This window comes from Vicugna pacos, chromosome 11, assembly GCF_048564905.1.
Source record: "Vicugna pacos chromosome 11, VicPac4, whole genome shotgun sequence".
NCBI lineage: Eukaryota > Metazoa > Chordata > Mammalia > Artiodactyla > Camelidae > Vicugna > Vicugna pacos.
In genome coordinates, this window is record NC_132997.1 from 19984859 (window position 1) to 20001602 (window position 16744).

Consider the following 16744-nt stretch of genomic DNA (forward strand, 5'->3'; position numbering starts at 1 on the left):
ACTTCCATGGCTCCTGCTTTGGCAGAGAAAGGGTAATCATACCTTGTCAAACACTGATGTCACCTCAAATTCCTTTTCATTTCTGACAAGCCTTCTGATGCAGGATGGAGATGGACTTCACACTTGCTTGAGGAAATTAACAGTGGAATGTACTTTCATGGGATCCAAGGCTCTGCACACAGCAGAGCTGAGAGGAGGTCAAGTGAGCCTGACTCAGGTTAATGCAGAACAAAAGGAGCGTGAAATCCCATCTGGCAAAACAGACCCCAGCAGGCAGCAGTTTCCAAGGGCTGAAGGCAAAATCTGTACGACAGAGGTGCCTAGGTAAGTGCGAAACTATCCTGGCTGGTCCATCACATCAAGGTTCACACCACATAAAACATCTTTTGGAGGTGTTTAGTGCACACCTTTAACAAGTTCCATGTTTGAGATGAGGCCATTCCAAAAAGGGGCTCCTTTCAGGGTGTGCCCAAGTGATCTGTGAACCCTCCTCCCCATCCCACGGCCAAAGGCCAGTCTTCCACATATGCTGCATCCGCTTCTCCCCTAAATTCAAGGCTGTTGTGATGTGAAGGTCTTTAAAGAATAAAAGTGGGAAAGCTCTCAGGCTAAAAACTCAATTATAATCCATAAAGTTGTGAAATCAATCAATGAGGCCAGCTTTTTTTTTTAATTAATGAAATAGGAAACTTGTCTATTTTGTAAAACTGTCACACCTTGTGTGTGCACATGTGCATGGAGTCATACTGGAAAATGGGTTTCTTAATAACTATCAGGCTGGGGGGAAAATGAGAAAGCCACGAAAACAGAAAGAAATGTAGTACTTCCCTGAGGACAGGCTTCCCTCTCTAGGAAAGTCCTAGTGATGAATCCTGAGACAATGGAGCATGGCTCCACCCCCAGGGTCTCTGGAATCTCCCAAACCCTCAGGGAGCCCCCACTCTGCAGGCAATAGAGGGCCCTTCTTCCCTGCTCCTCGCAAGGCGGAATGACTCACCGTCCGGACAGGGAAGACTACAGGCTGGGAAAGCGTGGTGTAGTAGTGTGTTTTTTAACCAAATAACTTCTGGGTGAGTTAGTTTCTTATCAGGAGACCAAACATGGTATGCCAAGCCTTCACAGAGTGTGATTTTAAAGAAATATTTCTCAAGTCTCCATCTTTCCTTTGTGTGGGTGCAGAGTCAGCACAAGGAAACCGTGGCTCAGGCAAGTGAGAAAAAATGAATTTAGATTATGTTTACAAGCCAAGGAAAGGAGAAAAGAAGACACGCTGAACAAATCCTCTACTGGAAACATTGCTAAAGAGTTTTTAAACTGAAGATTATGCCACCACTTAAGATATTTTTCTCTACTATTTTGCCCAGCAGATGACAAAACTGCATCTAGGACTGAAATAGCAGATTGCCTCAAGAGCAAATGACAGTATTTGTACCAGGAGTGTTGGCAGCCAGCGGCACAGCTGGGTTTCTGCACAGCAAACTTCAAACTGGGGCTCCAAGGATAACCTCACCTACTGCACCAATGCTAAAGTGCTGAATCCAAAGTCAGAAGGGCTCATTATTCCATATTTTTTCCACCACCTCCTTCCCAAATGCACGTGTACCTGCCTGACCTCCTCTGCCTGGGGAAGGCTGAGAATGAAGAAGAAAAAGAGAGTGAGAGCAGGCCAGAGTGACAAGGTCCCCAGGCATCAACAGGAGTGAATGGTCCATTATCCACAGGATGCAGGAACACAAAAAAGATGGAAAACTCCAGATGAGCCAAACAGTTACTTATATGAATGGTTTTAATCTTCCCCTGCAAATACAAATTAAAAAATATTTATTCAAGTTTCATCTCCTCTTCAAGGCTGGGTACCTTCATAAAATAACATCATTTTTATTAAAAGAGACTCAAGAGTGGAGGGAGGAACTTGTAATAACCTTAATAATTAGTAGGATGGTCCCAAAGGCAGTCCTTCTGCACCTATAGCACAACTCACTAGACAAAAACCAAATCTCCTTTAAGGGCTTGAGGAAAACAGCCACCTTTAAACAAAGATGCCGGCACTTCCTTGTCTGTGCTCACTGACTGCCAATGACGATGCGCTGGTCTTCCCCGTGCCTCTGCAATTTCTACCAAAAAGTCTGGAAAGGCAAATTAAACAGAAGTCTTTGCTTAAGGAGACTTTAATTATGAAACCCATCCAATTAAAGTGCTGTAGCTGGCATTGACGGCATCCCTTCCCTGTCTTTGAAAATCACAGCCAGGGCTTTGGCAGTGGAAATGGGTCTCTCTCTTTTTTTTTAAAAATTTTTTATTGAATAATAACAGCTTTACAATGTTGCATCAAATTCCAGTGTAGAGCACAATTTTTCAGTTATACATGAACATACATATATTCATTACCACATTTTTCTTTTGCTGTGAGCTACCACAAGATCTTACATATGTTTCCCTGTGTTGTACAGTGTAACCTTGTTTATCTGTGTTGCATACGCCTGTCAGTATCTACAGATTTTGAACTCCCAGTCTCTGCCTCTGGTACGTAGGCTGACCTCCAAGCAAACCATAGGCTCTTCCATACCAAAGAGAACAAATGGACAAACTTTTTCAGGTTAGGACAGTGCTTTTCAAACTACATAATGCAGAGTACAGAATACTGTATTATGTTGCATATGCCCACATCTCCCAAGGCGCAGAATGTCCAGAATCTCACAAACTAAATTCAATTGGCAAAAGGCCAGGGGTTCAGGTAAACAGAAGCCTACATTTACATAAATGTTAATTTAATCCTAGGGAAACCAAGAGTGGAGGATTAAGGGAGAGCTAAAACTCCCACCCTTCCTCTCCAAACCATCAGTGTGCTCCTAAGACAGGCTCTGCTTATGACTCCCTGAACTATACTTCTCAGGAAGGTCAGGTGCACCTGGAGAAAGGGCCTCTACCTACATTGCCACGCCTTGACTCAGCTGAATCTGGGTAAGCCAAGTGACGTCAGGAGTAAAACAAAGCTCTCTGCCTTCCTTTTCATTTTGCACTGAGTTAGCTAAAATCCCAGTGAAAAATGAACGTGTTAAACCCTCCACAATCCTCACTAGCAGAAGCAAACAATGGTCACAGAATCCCAAAGTTCAGGGGAAGAAAAAAACAAACTTTTTAGCTTTTGAATACATTTTCATCCTTATATTAGACTGAATGTACAAGATTTGGGGGGAAATTTACTCCAAGCCAGAAAGTCACCCCAAGAAGACCCCACTAAAAAAGAGCTGGGAGGCAGTATGATTACTCCCATTAGTCATCAAATCTCCTCAACCCCCACTGGTAGAAGGCACCAGCCTAACAAGAGCAGCCCTCAGCCAAACCCTCTCTGGAGAACTCAGAACGCGCAAAGGAGCCTTCCTCGGTAAAACAAAGGGCAGGCCCCTCATAGTCAATGAGACAGTGGTTTGGAAATCCTGCTGATGCAAACAGCCCATCAGTCAGTCAGGGGAGAACATCAAGAAATGACTGCAAGAGTACCTGACACTAAAAGGAGCCTCAGACACTCCCATCCATTCCCATAAACAGTTCCAGACAAGTCTCATTAACTCTACACAAGAGACTGGCATGAAATTTACATTTTCTCCCCAGTCAAGGCCTTTCTCACCAACAATGATGTGGAATTTTTTAAAAAAAATTACATAAGCACGGTTAGTATTATTTTTAGAAACAACTATCATTTTCATTTTAATTTACTTAAAATTCAAAACTTGCTAATAATAGAAAGTATTTCACTATCACTTAAACCGGAATTTGCTGCAAAATAAAATACTGTATTTCAGAGTCAAACTCAAGGATCTGCTTTGTAAAAAGAGTCAAACTCAAGGGTCTGTGTTGTAAAATATTTGGTCTTCGTTACTCTCTCAGCGTTCAATTTGTAAAAAGAAACATGTTCCAGTCTGGTTAATTAACAAGTAACATAAGTCACATAATGAACACTGTTGCCTCCTAAATAAATCAGAATGATGAACAGAATCCTTTGAGTTTATTCTGTTTCAGAACACATTTCAAACCCACCAAGGTGACTCTAACTCGAAGTTAAGAAAGAAGAAACGTGCTTCCCTGTGTCAGCAACAGAAGTTTGCAGGGCAGCCACTGTTTCCAGGCAAGGGGCCCGGCTGTATAAAGCAATGTGTATTGTAAGATTTAAAACAAACACAAAACTCAAGAATAGTTGAAGTGGAGTGGTGGTGTAAAAAGAGGTATCCTAACATTAGCAACTGTGTTTGGTTTTAATCATGTGGTTAACTCTTTAACACAATATAAAAAATATTTAATGGCATTTAACATCCTAATAAATACAACAGATGATGGAGAAAATTCAAGGAACAAGTTTATCATCATGTTATTTAAGAGCAAATGCCTGGAAAGAATCTAAATGCTCAACAATATGGGAGATAAAATATTAATAAAGGTATATTTATTCAATTATGCAGCAAATAAAAATTATAGGCTCAAAAATATCTGTAAGAGCACTAAAAATTAATATGTGTAAAAATGTTCAAATAAATAACTTTTAAAAGTAAAATATATTTTTAAAATAGCATACAGAGAGTTTGGTGAGGGAGAAACATTGCTTCTCTACAATCTGAGCGCTTTTCTAGTTTTAGTAACTGAGAGTACTGAGTACATGCCAACTTTGTATCCTGCCTTTTAATGGTGACTCACCTTCCCCCTCAAGCCCCACTCTACCTGAATCTATTCCCTACTTTACCTTAACTAAGCACAGCAATAACCCTGTCATATGTGGCTAACACAAGGAATTCTGCAACTTTTGAGGCAAATCCTGCAGTCTTCAGTTTTGTGGGCAGGAGAAAAACCAATGCTTATATAGTTTAGATGTTGGAAATATATGAAAGTTGGGAATATATAAATATTTTTTTAAATGACAAGACCAGTTACCTTCTACTGCCCTACTAATCTTTAGGACAAGCTTTAAAGAAGCCAGAAGAAAGTAGAACTAAAATCAACCAAAAGCAACATAGTCCTCTTAACGTGGGGAGTTGCACTGAGCATAAGGGTAGCCACAGCCATGATCCCAGGGTAAGAGACATTGCTCCAGAGAATGGCAAGTGCCTAGGAATCTTCCTTCTGAGTCTTGATTGTTGTTAATCAGACATCCTGAGATACTCTGGAATAAGTGAATGCTCATTGAAAATGACTTTTGAAAATCCTTTGAATCTTTATCCCTGAAACCTACAAAGAGTAAGAATTCAGATTCCTACTAGTCTCAATGTACTCACATTAAAAACAAACAAACAAGGGAAAAGGATTAGGCAAAATGCAATAAAAATTGTTACCGAGAAAAAAAATCTAAATACTGATGGACCAGTTTGGGAATATCAGGCAAGGAACAGAATTACGTTGAGCAAAACCTCAGAAGGGTCTGCTGAATTATAAACCAAGAGGTTAAATGATTTGTCCAAAGTCACATGGCAACTGTGACTAAACACTTCCTGAAAGTAATTTTCATTTTATAATGGAATGAAGGAACCCATCATTATATTTTCTAGGTCAAGGTGCTTGTCGTGTACAGTTTCACAGAGCCTTCACATTTTTCTTTAATTTTATTCATGTCTTTTTCATTCAGCAGCTTAGCTGAAGAAGCATCTTGCTCCAGTTCTAAATGTCAGATCATTAGATCTAGGCTAGCTCTATCAAGATCCATGTTCAAAAGGCACCTACTCAGTAAGTACATGAAGGCAGCTGCACAAAAGGACATATTCTTCAATGGACAAAAAAAAAAAGTCAGCAATTATTGGTAATTTCAGGAGATATGATCATTTTGAAATTTGTTCATATTTTAGAAACCTTGAAAATGTTTTATTCAGTAAAACCTCCCTCTTTAAATATTCTAGGGAAATGTGAATTTGATAAACAAATAAATAGAGGACCGTTGCTTAAAATTTTCCTTTCTTCAGAACTTCCCTACATAAATGCTTTAGCTTTGGGGCATTTATGTGGAATTACATGTTTTGGGGGCCATTCTGTGCTAAATGAGTTTACAAAATATTTTTTCAGCTATATATAATCCTATGTTAACATACCCTTCACTCTGTGTTCTTTATGATAGAATAACATCAAATTTCAGTTTTAAATCAATAACTAAATAAAATAGTAAAAATGTAAAATCTACATCAGAAACAGCTATTTTTTATGTAAAATAAACACAGCTGAGTTTGTGTCAATATATAAAACTAGGACAGCTCAAATCAGCATATTCAGACTCATTTCTTTACAATAAACCTATCAGGTCTGGCTGAAGCAAGTAATTTTTAGAAAACCATTAATATAATGTCCTCTCAAAATCTTTCAGATCAGGTAGAGTTAGGACCCTCTGCTTATAATAAAATCTACACGTATTGAAGGTGATGTAGGTAAGCATTAATATAACAAAAAGGTCTGTGTTGCGATATTCTAACATATGGGATATTCTGTACTCAACACTTCAGTGCAGAGAAACAGAATTAACTATCAAAAGATTTAAGCTTTGAATCCTCAACGTTTGACTAGGTAACTAAATTTACAGAGCAAAATATTTTGGGAAATTAAAATGCAGTAGGCCTTGGGAGATTTCCTTGAACAAAAATATAATAAAGCCACATCAAAATACCACTACTGATCATGATTAGTAATGTTTTTTTCTCATTTCAAAAATGTTAAACCCAACTTTTATATGTATGCTTTACTTTTAAGAGAATGTGTCAAAATCATAATGAAAATGAGGAAATGATTTTTTTCATAATGGGCTATATCCTATATTCAACATCCAGACAGATGTTAAAAAAATTTTTTAGTATCTTTTTATTTTTTTCTATGTTATTAATACCAAAAGCTAGTAAAACATTTTTTCCAGTATTTTTTCATTAGAGAAAATCAATACTTACAGAGTTAAATTTCCGGTATGGTATGTTAGCTATGATAACTAAATAGTATTTTAATAGTATAAACTGACCAGTTAAGGGAAAAAAGGTCATGAGAAAAAAACCTTACAAAATTTATTAAGAAAAAACTTCTGGAATTAAGCTCTAAATATTTAGCAAATAAGACTAACTCAACCCATAATTAGGAAATACTTCTAGATGAATGATTTTTTTTTAAATATCCAAATAAAGAAGAATTTTAAAATAATGCTTCTCAATCCCAGGAACTTCAATACCTGATGATGCTGTGACTCATCCAAGGTTTTAAAGAACACAGCTAGCATTCCATGTGCTCTTGAATACATTAGAAAACTGGGCATGGCACATTTAGTAGACAAGCTCATAACACTAGAAGAAAAGAGACTAGGTTAGGGGACTGAAAATACCTAGTGCATTAGGTTTTTGTTTGCATAGTACCAAAACAAGCAAAAGGACACGCGGTGGGGTGGGGGTGGGTGGTATCAAAGCATTGCCCATACAGATCACAATAAAAGAAAAAAAAATGGGAAAACCAAAATATTAGAAATTTATTGATGCATAGTATGTGATTAGGCACATTATATTTAAAAAAAATAAACAAAACATGATCACCTTCAGTGTATTCCTTACATTATTACTACCATTAAATTAAAAGCAAAAATAATCTTAGCTACCTTTCATAATGCTTCTGATTCATAAAGATTATAAATAATATCTAATTGGACATATTCCAAATGTCTAGATAATTCAATCAAATCAAGATATTAAATCCATTATATTATGTAAAAGATGATTCAAATCAAATCAAATACTACAATTAAATTTATCATTTGTACATGTAAAATTTGGAGTAAGAAAGAGCTGAAAAGATTCTTTACGTAACACTTCTTTTAAGCATCTGGAAGCTGACTCCTATTCCATCCTTTTAAAAGGCTGTATCATCCAACTTCCCTTCATCCATGTAGAATCAGGTCCCTTAAAAAAAATCAATCACATTTTAACTTATCACTGGCTATAACTTACACTTATGACAACAAAATCACAAATGTTTGGCTCTGCCCAGTTAGAATTTTTTACTGAGAAAGAGCATGCATACAATTACCAAATACAAAAATAAGATCTTACCTAAGGCAACATGTGTTCAGAGGCTGAGGGCTCTTTAAGACACTTAACAAGTACTCAATGTCATCAGTGAACTCTTGATTTTTACTAAATTCACATCACTGAAGTGCTTCACATCCTGAACAACAGTATATAACTGCCAAGAAAACATAAGTCCACTTCTTTTGTAATTCTGAAGTAGTGTATTTAAATCTATGGGCTTCCTGGGCTCTATTTAAAAGTGCACAGTTTATTAGATGGCAACCAAAAGAAATGTTGTAAAACATTGGTAGTAGTAGGTAAGTTCATGGTTCAAAACTGAGGACCAGGGTTCTAATATGTGTTCAAGACATTAAAAGGCTCGATAACACACAAAATTCTATCCACATGCAGTAAAGCTGTACATGGCTGCTTACTTTCTTGTCTCCTTTTCCGCATTTCAGTGCAGCAACCATATCTTGGTAGGGCTGAGTAGGTACTGTCACAATGTTTATCACTTTGGATGGTGGTGCAGGAGCCTTAAAAACTCCATTATCTTTTTGATTTGGTTCCTTCGAAGATTGCCTCATCTATTAACAAAGGTATTAAATTAGTTGTTCTAAATAAATGTATAAAAATAGCAATATCTCATCTAATTGGCAAATTTAGCTTAAGAATAATAACCCCCACTTCCCCTGACAAAGGTAGGAGGAGGTCGCTGAAAGGTCATTAGGGATACTTTAAAAATTCCATGTACTACAAGGTAAGCCTCATGCATGTTTCATTCACAAAAGAACCACTGAGGAATTCCTTCTGGTCTTTTTAAACTTATACTTCATACAACTTGTTCTTTGTCCCCAGGACCACTAGGAGGAATAAACAACCACAATTACACACATAAATAGCACTTAGAAGCAGCTCAGGATGGACAGGGAAACTACAACAGATGGACAAAAGAATTTTTAAATAGAGGCAGGAAAACAGCCTTCATATGCACAGTGATGGTCCTATACTAGTAACAGGAGTTTAATATATCAACTTAAGAAGACAAGGAACTGTACATTGTATTTTAGAATGATTTCTACCCCTATTTTTTTGTTAAAAAGAACTCATTCTTTGACAGCTCCAGATGGCAGAGGTGTTACCATTAATGAGAAGTATTAATGTATGATCTTATCAGTCATTCTGAAGAAAATAATTTGATAAGAATCTTTTAAAATGTGTTTTGAATTGAAAGGTATTACTGGAATGTAGGGAAAAGTTCTACTTTGAAAAGTAAAATAATCACTCAAGGCCACTTTAAGTTCAATGTAATTTATAATATAGCTCTTAACGTCAACATGAAATACACAATACTGCATTTCCATAAAGTGTGGGTCAGGAGTAAATAAAGTCATTTAATATTTTTAAGGCTTTCATTTATAACATAGTAATACTAGAATTTCTGTTACTCTGTCCACAATCTTTACTTTTCCAATGAATCGAACTAAAGCCACTAAATTTTAGAGAGGAAGTCAAAAATAAACTGTTAGAAAAGCCAGAGGCTCTCAAATTATGTGTGAAGAGAGCAACTGATTAATTTATAATTCATTACACAAACATGAAAGTGTAAAGTACAGCTCACTACTGTGACACTCTGAGGTTTTATTCCCAGTGGCCCAGGTAGTTCTGAGTCTGGATGGTTCCAACGTCTGGCATTATATACAGCGTTTGCAGGAGACTGGAGAAATGAGAAGATCAACTGTTTACACCTTACTTTGCTTCCATATGAAATTACCTCATTTTAAAAACTAAAAATCATAAAGAATAGTTGAAATACAGAAATATGTATCCTAGACAGAGCACAGACAGTACCTGGCCCTGCACCAGACATGGAGTCACTGGGCTTTTCTCCCACAAAATCAACACGAGCACTTGGGTAAAGGGTCCCAGGTCCCAGCCTGTCTCCTAATGGCTTTATGTTCTCAGAATGTAGAAATGGTACAAACAAAACAGGGGGAAGGGGGAGGAGAGAACTGATATGTGATAAAGTTTTAACTTTTCAGAAGTCACAGCTACATCTATATTATATTTATCTTAGGATACTGCAGCTTTTTTTTTTTTGAGGTATACTTGGCACACAACATTAGGTTAGTTTCAAATGTGCACCATAATGATTCCATACTTGTACATACTGTGAAATAATCACCACAACAAGTCAGTTGAAGAGTCCAAGCTGGTACTGTTGCCACATAACAGGCCAATAAATCAAGAGAGGAGTTGCTGGGACAAGGAATAGTGATTTTATTCAGAAAGCCAGCAGATGGAGATAATAGCAGACTGGTGTCCCAAAAAATCTTCTTACCGAAGTTTGAATTCAGGTTTCTTTTATACTGAAAGGGGAGGGGTTGTGGTTGGTTGGGGCAAACCTCCTGGTGCCTGAATCCTTTGCTCGTTGCTGTAGATCTGATCAAAATATTCCTATACATCTCCACAAGACAAATGTTATTCTCTCTTTTGCAGTGTTTTTTCTTTACATGAGAGGGAAGTTGTTCTTTAAAGGTCAGAGCCTTCAGAATAGGCTCTCCTGTATATTTCAGGCTAGAGGCAACATTCTTTCAGTGATTACTTTGTAGCAAAAGCAATAGAACACAAAGGTTAAAACCAAAGGAACAGATCAATATTGAGTCAGGTTTGTTTTTTCCTATTTCAAATCTAGATGATACCTATCACCATACTTACATAAACAATGTTTTTCTCTGATGAGAATTCTGAAGGTCAACTCTCAGCAAGTTTCAAATATGCAATCTATTATTATTAAGCATGGTCACCATGCTGCTTCTTACATTTCCATGCGTCATATATATTAAAACTGGAAGTTAGCACTCCTCTTCACCTTCATCCATTTCACCACACCCATCTCCTGCCTCTGGAACCACCAATCCTCTGTATCTATAAGCTTGGATCTTTTCTTAAATTCCTCATATAAGTGAGATCCCCTAGTATCTGCCTTTCTATAAGTTTTTTTTTTTTTGTTTAGCATAATGCTCTCGAGGTCCTTCCTGTTGTCACATGGCAAGACTTCATCCTTTTATTTAGCTGAATAATATTCCATTGTACACCTATATCACCATTTCTTTATCCACTTATCTGTCATTGTACACTTGGACAGTTTCTCTATCTTAGCTGTTGTAAATAATGCTGCAGTGAGCATAGGGGTGCATCTATCTTTTCAAGTTAGTGCTTTCCTTATATGCAGACTGGGATATTGCATGGTACACCAACAATTGACACACTGTAACTGACTGTCATTCAGTTTAAAAAAATGTTAATGTTTTCCTTTTCTTTGGATAAACCCCAGAAGTGGATAGCTGCTTTGTATGGTAGTACTGTTTTTAATTTTTTGAGAAAACTTCATTCTGTATTCCATAGTGACTGCATCAATTTACATTCCCATCAATAGTGCACAAGGCTTTCTTAATCTCAACATCCTCTCCAATATTTGTTTATTTTTTATATATCTAATAGCCATTGTATTTGGTGTGAGGTTATGTCTCATAGCGGTTTTCATTAGCATTTCCCTGATGATTAATGATATGGAGCTTCTTTTCACGTACCTATTGGCTACAGATATATCTTAATAATTTTTTTATAACACAGGGAACTAGATTCAAGCTCTTGTAGTAGCTCATGGTGAAAAAGAATATGAAAATGAATATATATATATACACATGTATGACTGAAAAATTCTGTACACCAGAAATTGACACAACATTGTAAACTGACTATAACTCAATAAAAAATTATTTAGCCACTCTGCCCATTTTTCATCATAGCACTTGTTTATTTTTTGTTTCCTATTGACTTGTATGATTTCCCATATATTTTGGATATTATCTGCATGTCAGTTATGATTTTCAAGTATTTTCTCCCATTTGGAGTGAGCTTTATTTATTTATTTATTTATTTATTTGATTATTTCCTTGACTGTGCATAAGATTTTGAGTTTTATGTAGTCCCATTTGTTTATTTTTGCTTTTGTTTCCTTTGCTCTGAAGGCAGATCCAAAAAAAAATTACCAATGCTGAGGTCAAGAAGCTGACTGCGTTTGTCTTTCCCTAGGAGCTTTATACTTTCAGATCTTATATTAAAAGCTTTAATCCATTTTCAGTAATTTTTGTGGATGGTGTAAGATGGTGGCCCTGTTTCCATTTTTTTTTTTTTGCTTGTGGTTGTCTTGTTTTCCCATCAGCATTTACTGAAGAGATTGCCCTTTCCCTATTGTATATTCTTAGCCATTATTTTGTAAATTGACTTAGGTAACTGATAATACATGCATAGGTTTATTCCTGAGCTCTGTATTCAGTTCCATTCATCTGTGGGTTTGTGTTTATGCCAATGCCATACTGTTTTGATCACTATAGCTTTGTAATATAGCTTGACATGAGGGAATGTGATGCCTCCAGCTTTGTTCTTCTTTCTGAAGATTGCTTTGGCTATTGGGTGTCCTTTGTGGTTCCATACAAGTTTTAGGATGGTTTGTTCTATTTTTGTGAAGAATGCCATTGGATTTTATTAAAGATGGCATTAATTCTATAGGTTGCTTTGGGTATATGGGCATTTTTAAAATATTAACTCTTCCAATCCATGTAGATGGAATATCTTCCCATTTATTCCAATTATTTTCAATTTCTCTCATTGATGACTTACAAGTATTATGGATATTGTTCATCTGAACTCAAGTGTGGATCAGTTGAGATGAAACAAATGACTACTTGGATATTTTAATTCAATGATTCCCTGTGTCCTTGAGAACCAGCTTTCCCAGTGAGGAAGAAAGGAGATATAGCTGTAAGAAAAGAGATTCAGTAAAAATCTTAGAGTTCACCAATTGAACTGATTGTATCTCCATCAACTACTGAGTATTTTACCACATAGATAATACCTGACTTTTCCCACTGAAAATATCTACAATGATCAAGCAAAAAGCAGGGGGGATTCCAATGTTCAGTAGTAAATACTCAATATCACTTCCCACTTTAAAAGAAACCAACATTTCTAGAGAAATGATTGATTCTAATCATGGACAGGAAATATACAAGATAAGCTGGAAACATCTTAGCAAACCAGATATCAAGGAAGCATTCTGACATCTAGGGTCACATTAAAAGGACTTAAGAGTGAACCTGAAGAGGCCCCACCTGGTTGAAGATGAGTCAGTTTGAACATCAACAGACATAATAACTCAATGTATTAAACTCCATCAAATGTACTTTAATCCTTGATTTCATCATGTTTTAAAAATTATTTCATCTCTTTGGAGAATCACAGGAATCATCATTATCTTGATGATGGATAAATAAGTGAAAATAAAGAACCATCTGACCTGCCTTTCCTCTATGAACTGTTTCAACGGGTGACCCAACAGTAGATGAAGGGAAATGTCTTTATAAAATTAAAGATGCTGACAAATGAAAAATAACTGGTGTAATCATTTTTCAGTTCCAAATGGATTAATGAATGTAAGCATAGAATATCATCCCTGCTCACACCTCAAAAAAGGCAAACAACCAGACATTATGTGGCCCTTGATGAAGATGAAAGAGCACATCATTACCTAGAGTCTCATCAAATATCTTTATTCTGAGTCTGATCAAGCCTTGAATACAGCTGAAAATCTGCAGGAAATGGAGAGAAGAGAGGGATGTGTTGACCTGTGTCATGAGTACACAGCCTGCAAAGTCCATCCTAGACAAAAAAACTACAGAAGGAAGGGATTAGGATTTTCCATGGATACAGTTTAAGAAAGAGAAAGGAATGGAGAAGGCACATACAGACTAAAAGTGATTTAAAGACATCAACACAATGAGCAAGCCTCATCTATATGGTCTAGAGAGGCACATTTGGGTGGTAAGAGTAAAGAAACTCAAGGAGATTAATGACTGTAAAAATCAGGACAGTGAGTACTTTTGGAAATAGGGAGCTGGTTCAGATTGGGAAGGGGCAGAGGCAGGGTATTTGGGGTTGGCTGTAAAAGGAAAATTTCTTGGCCTGGATGGAGGTTAAAAGAGTGTTCTTTTTTTGTGGCATACTTGATTTAATATATTACACTGGTTTCATGTGTACAAGATACTGTTTCAAAATTTTACAGATTATATTCCATTTAAAGTTATTTAAAATATGGGCCATATTCCCTGTAGTATATAATGTATCTCTGTAGTTTGCATATTTGTTAATTTATCTATCTGAAAATATTAATACTGAGTCAAAGCAGCCAGTTACAGAAATATGTTCCTTCATATAAAATGCCATGTTTTCTTAAGATGAACACTGTCAGGTTCCTATTGGACCATGTGTTGCAGAACAGAAATGATATGAATTCCTGGGCTAGAACCTAGGCATTGACCACATATTGTCTATCATCTTATCTGAATGCCTTTAGGCATGAAATGCATAATTTGGGGGAACTTGATTTTCTTATTTATCAAAATGAAGATATCTATCTCAGCTTATTTCAAAAAATGAGAATTTGATGAGATAACTAACATCAATGCCAGACAAAGGGTAGACAGTAAATGCTTAGGAAAAATTTTTTAGACACAATATATAGAAAAAAACTAAAAGCAACACAGAAAAATCACTAGAGCTGATAAAAGAATATGGCTAGGTTGCAGGATACAGGAGTAACATACAGATACCAGTAACATTTCTTTACACTAACAATGAATTATCGGAAAAAGAATGTAAACAAACAATGCCTTTTAAAATCACATCCCAAAACATAAAATACAAATAAATTTGACCAAGGAGGTGAAAGACTTACATGCAGAGAACTAAGAAACATTGATTAAGGAAATTAAAGATGACTTAAGAAATGGGAAAAACATCTCATGTTCTTGGATTTTAAGAAGCATTATTGTGAAAATGCCCATAGCACCCAAAGCAATCTACAGATTTAATGCAATCCCTATCAAATTACCCATGACATTTTTCACAGAACTAGAACAAGTCATCCTAAAACTTACATGGAATCACAAAAGACCCAGAATCACCAAAGCAATACTGAAGAAACAAAACAAAGCTCAACAAATAACTCTCCCTGACTTTAGACAGTACTACAGAGCTATAGTAATCAAAAGAGCTGAGTATTGGGAGAAAACACAAATGGATCAATAAACAAAATAGAGAGCCAGAAATAAACCCACAGAACTTTGGTCAATGAATCATTGGCAAAAGAGGCAAGAATACACAATGGAGGGAAGCAATCTCTTCAGCAAGTGGTGCTGGGAAAACTGAGTAGCAGAATGTAAATCAATGAAGTTAGAACACTTCCTTACACCATACACAAAAATAAACTTAAAATGGCCTAAAGACTTCAATGTAAGACAAGACACACTAAACATCTTAGAAGAAAACATAGGCAAAACATTATCTGATGTACAGAATCTCAGTAATGTTCTGCTAGGGCAGTCTACCCAATCAATAGAAATAAACACAAAAATAAACAAATGGGACCTAATTAAACTTATAAGCTTTTGCACAGCAAAGGAAACAATAAACAAAACTAAGAGACAATCTATAGAATGGGAGAAAATATTTGCAAGAGATGAGACTGACAAGGGCTTAATTTCCAGAATATATAAACAGCTCAAAAAACTTAATAATCAAAAACCAATAACCCAAACCCAAAATGGACAGAATTCTTAAACAAGCAGTTCTCCAATGAAGACGTACAAATGGCCAATAGGCACATGAAAAAATGACAATGTTGCTAATTACCAGAGAAATGCAAATCAAAACTACAGTGAGGTATCACCACACAGCAGTCAGAATGATCATCATCCAAAAGTACACAAATGATAAATGCTGGAGAGGGTGTGGAGAAAATGGAACCTTCAAACCCTGCTGGTGTAGATGTAGTTAGGTGCAGCCATTGTGGAGAACAGTATGGAGATTCCTCAAAAACTAAAAATAGACTTACTGTATGATCCAGTAATCCCACTCCTGTGCCTATATATCTGGAGGGAATTATAATTTGCAAAGATATGTACCTCAATATTCATAACAGCACTATATACAATAGCCAAGACATGGAAGCAATGTAAATGTCCATGGACACATGACTGGATAAAGAAGTTGTGGTATTTATACAATGGAATACTACTCAACCATAAAAAATAATGAAATAACGTCATTTACAGCAACATGGATAGACCTGGAAATTGTCATTCTAAGTGAAGTAAGCCACAAAGAAAGAGAAAAATACTGTAGGATATCATTTATATGTGGAATGTAAAAAAAAGACAAATGAACTTATTTACAAAATAGAAACTTACTGACAGACATAGAAAACACAACAAGGTTACCAGGGAGAGAATGGGATAGGCAGGGATAAATTAGGAGATTGAGATTTACAGATACTAACTAATATATATAAAATAGATAAATAACAAGTTCATACTGTATAGCACAGGAAACTATATTCAATATCTTGGGAGTAACTTATGGTTGAAAAGAATATGAAAATGAATATATGTATGTCCATGCATGACTGAAGTACTATGCTGTACACCAGAAACTGACACAACTTTGTAAACTGACTATATTTCAATTATATATATATATCACACACACACATACATACATACACACACACATACAAAAAATACACAAATAGGACCTAATTAAACTTAGAAGCTTTTGCACAGCAAAGGAAACCATAAACAAAACAGAACAACCACCTATGGAATGGGAGAAAATAT

The 16744-nt window shown here is 36.0% G+C and overlaps 2 pseudogenes; both read right to left on the reverse strand.

Moving 5' to 3' along the window:
* The window catches only part of LOC102530620 (wings apart-like protein homolog), a 335358-nt pseudogene extending 329669 nt beyond the window's left edge, over positions 1–5689 (reverse strand).
* Positions 1–16744, reverse strand: part of LOC140699181 (cyclic AMP-dependent transcription factor ATF-5 pseudogene) — an 82211-nt pseudogene that overhangs the window by 11883 nt on the left and 53584 nt on the right.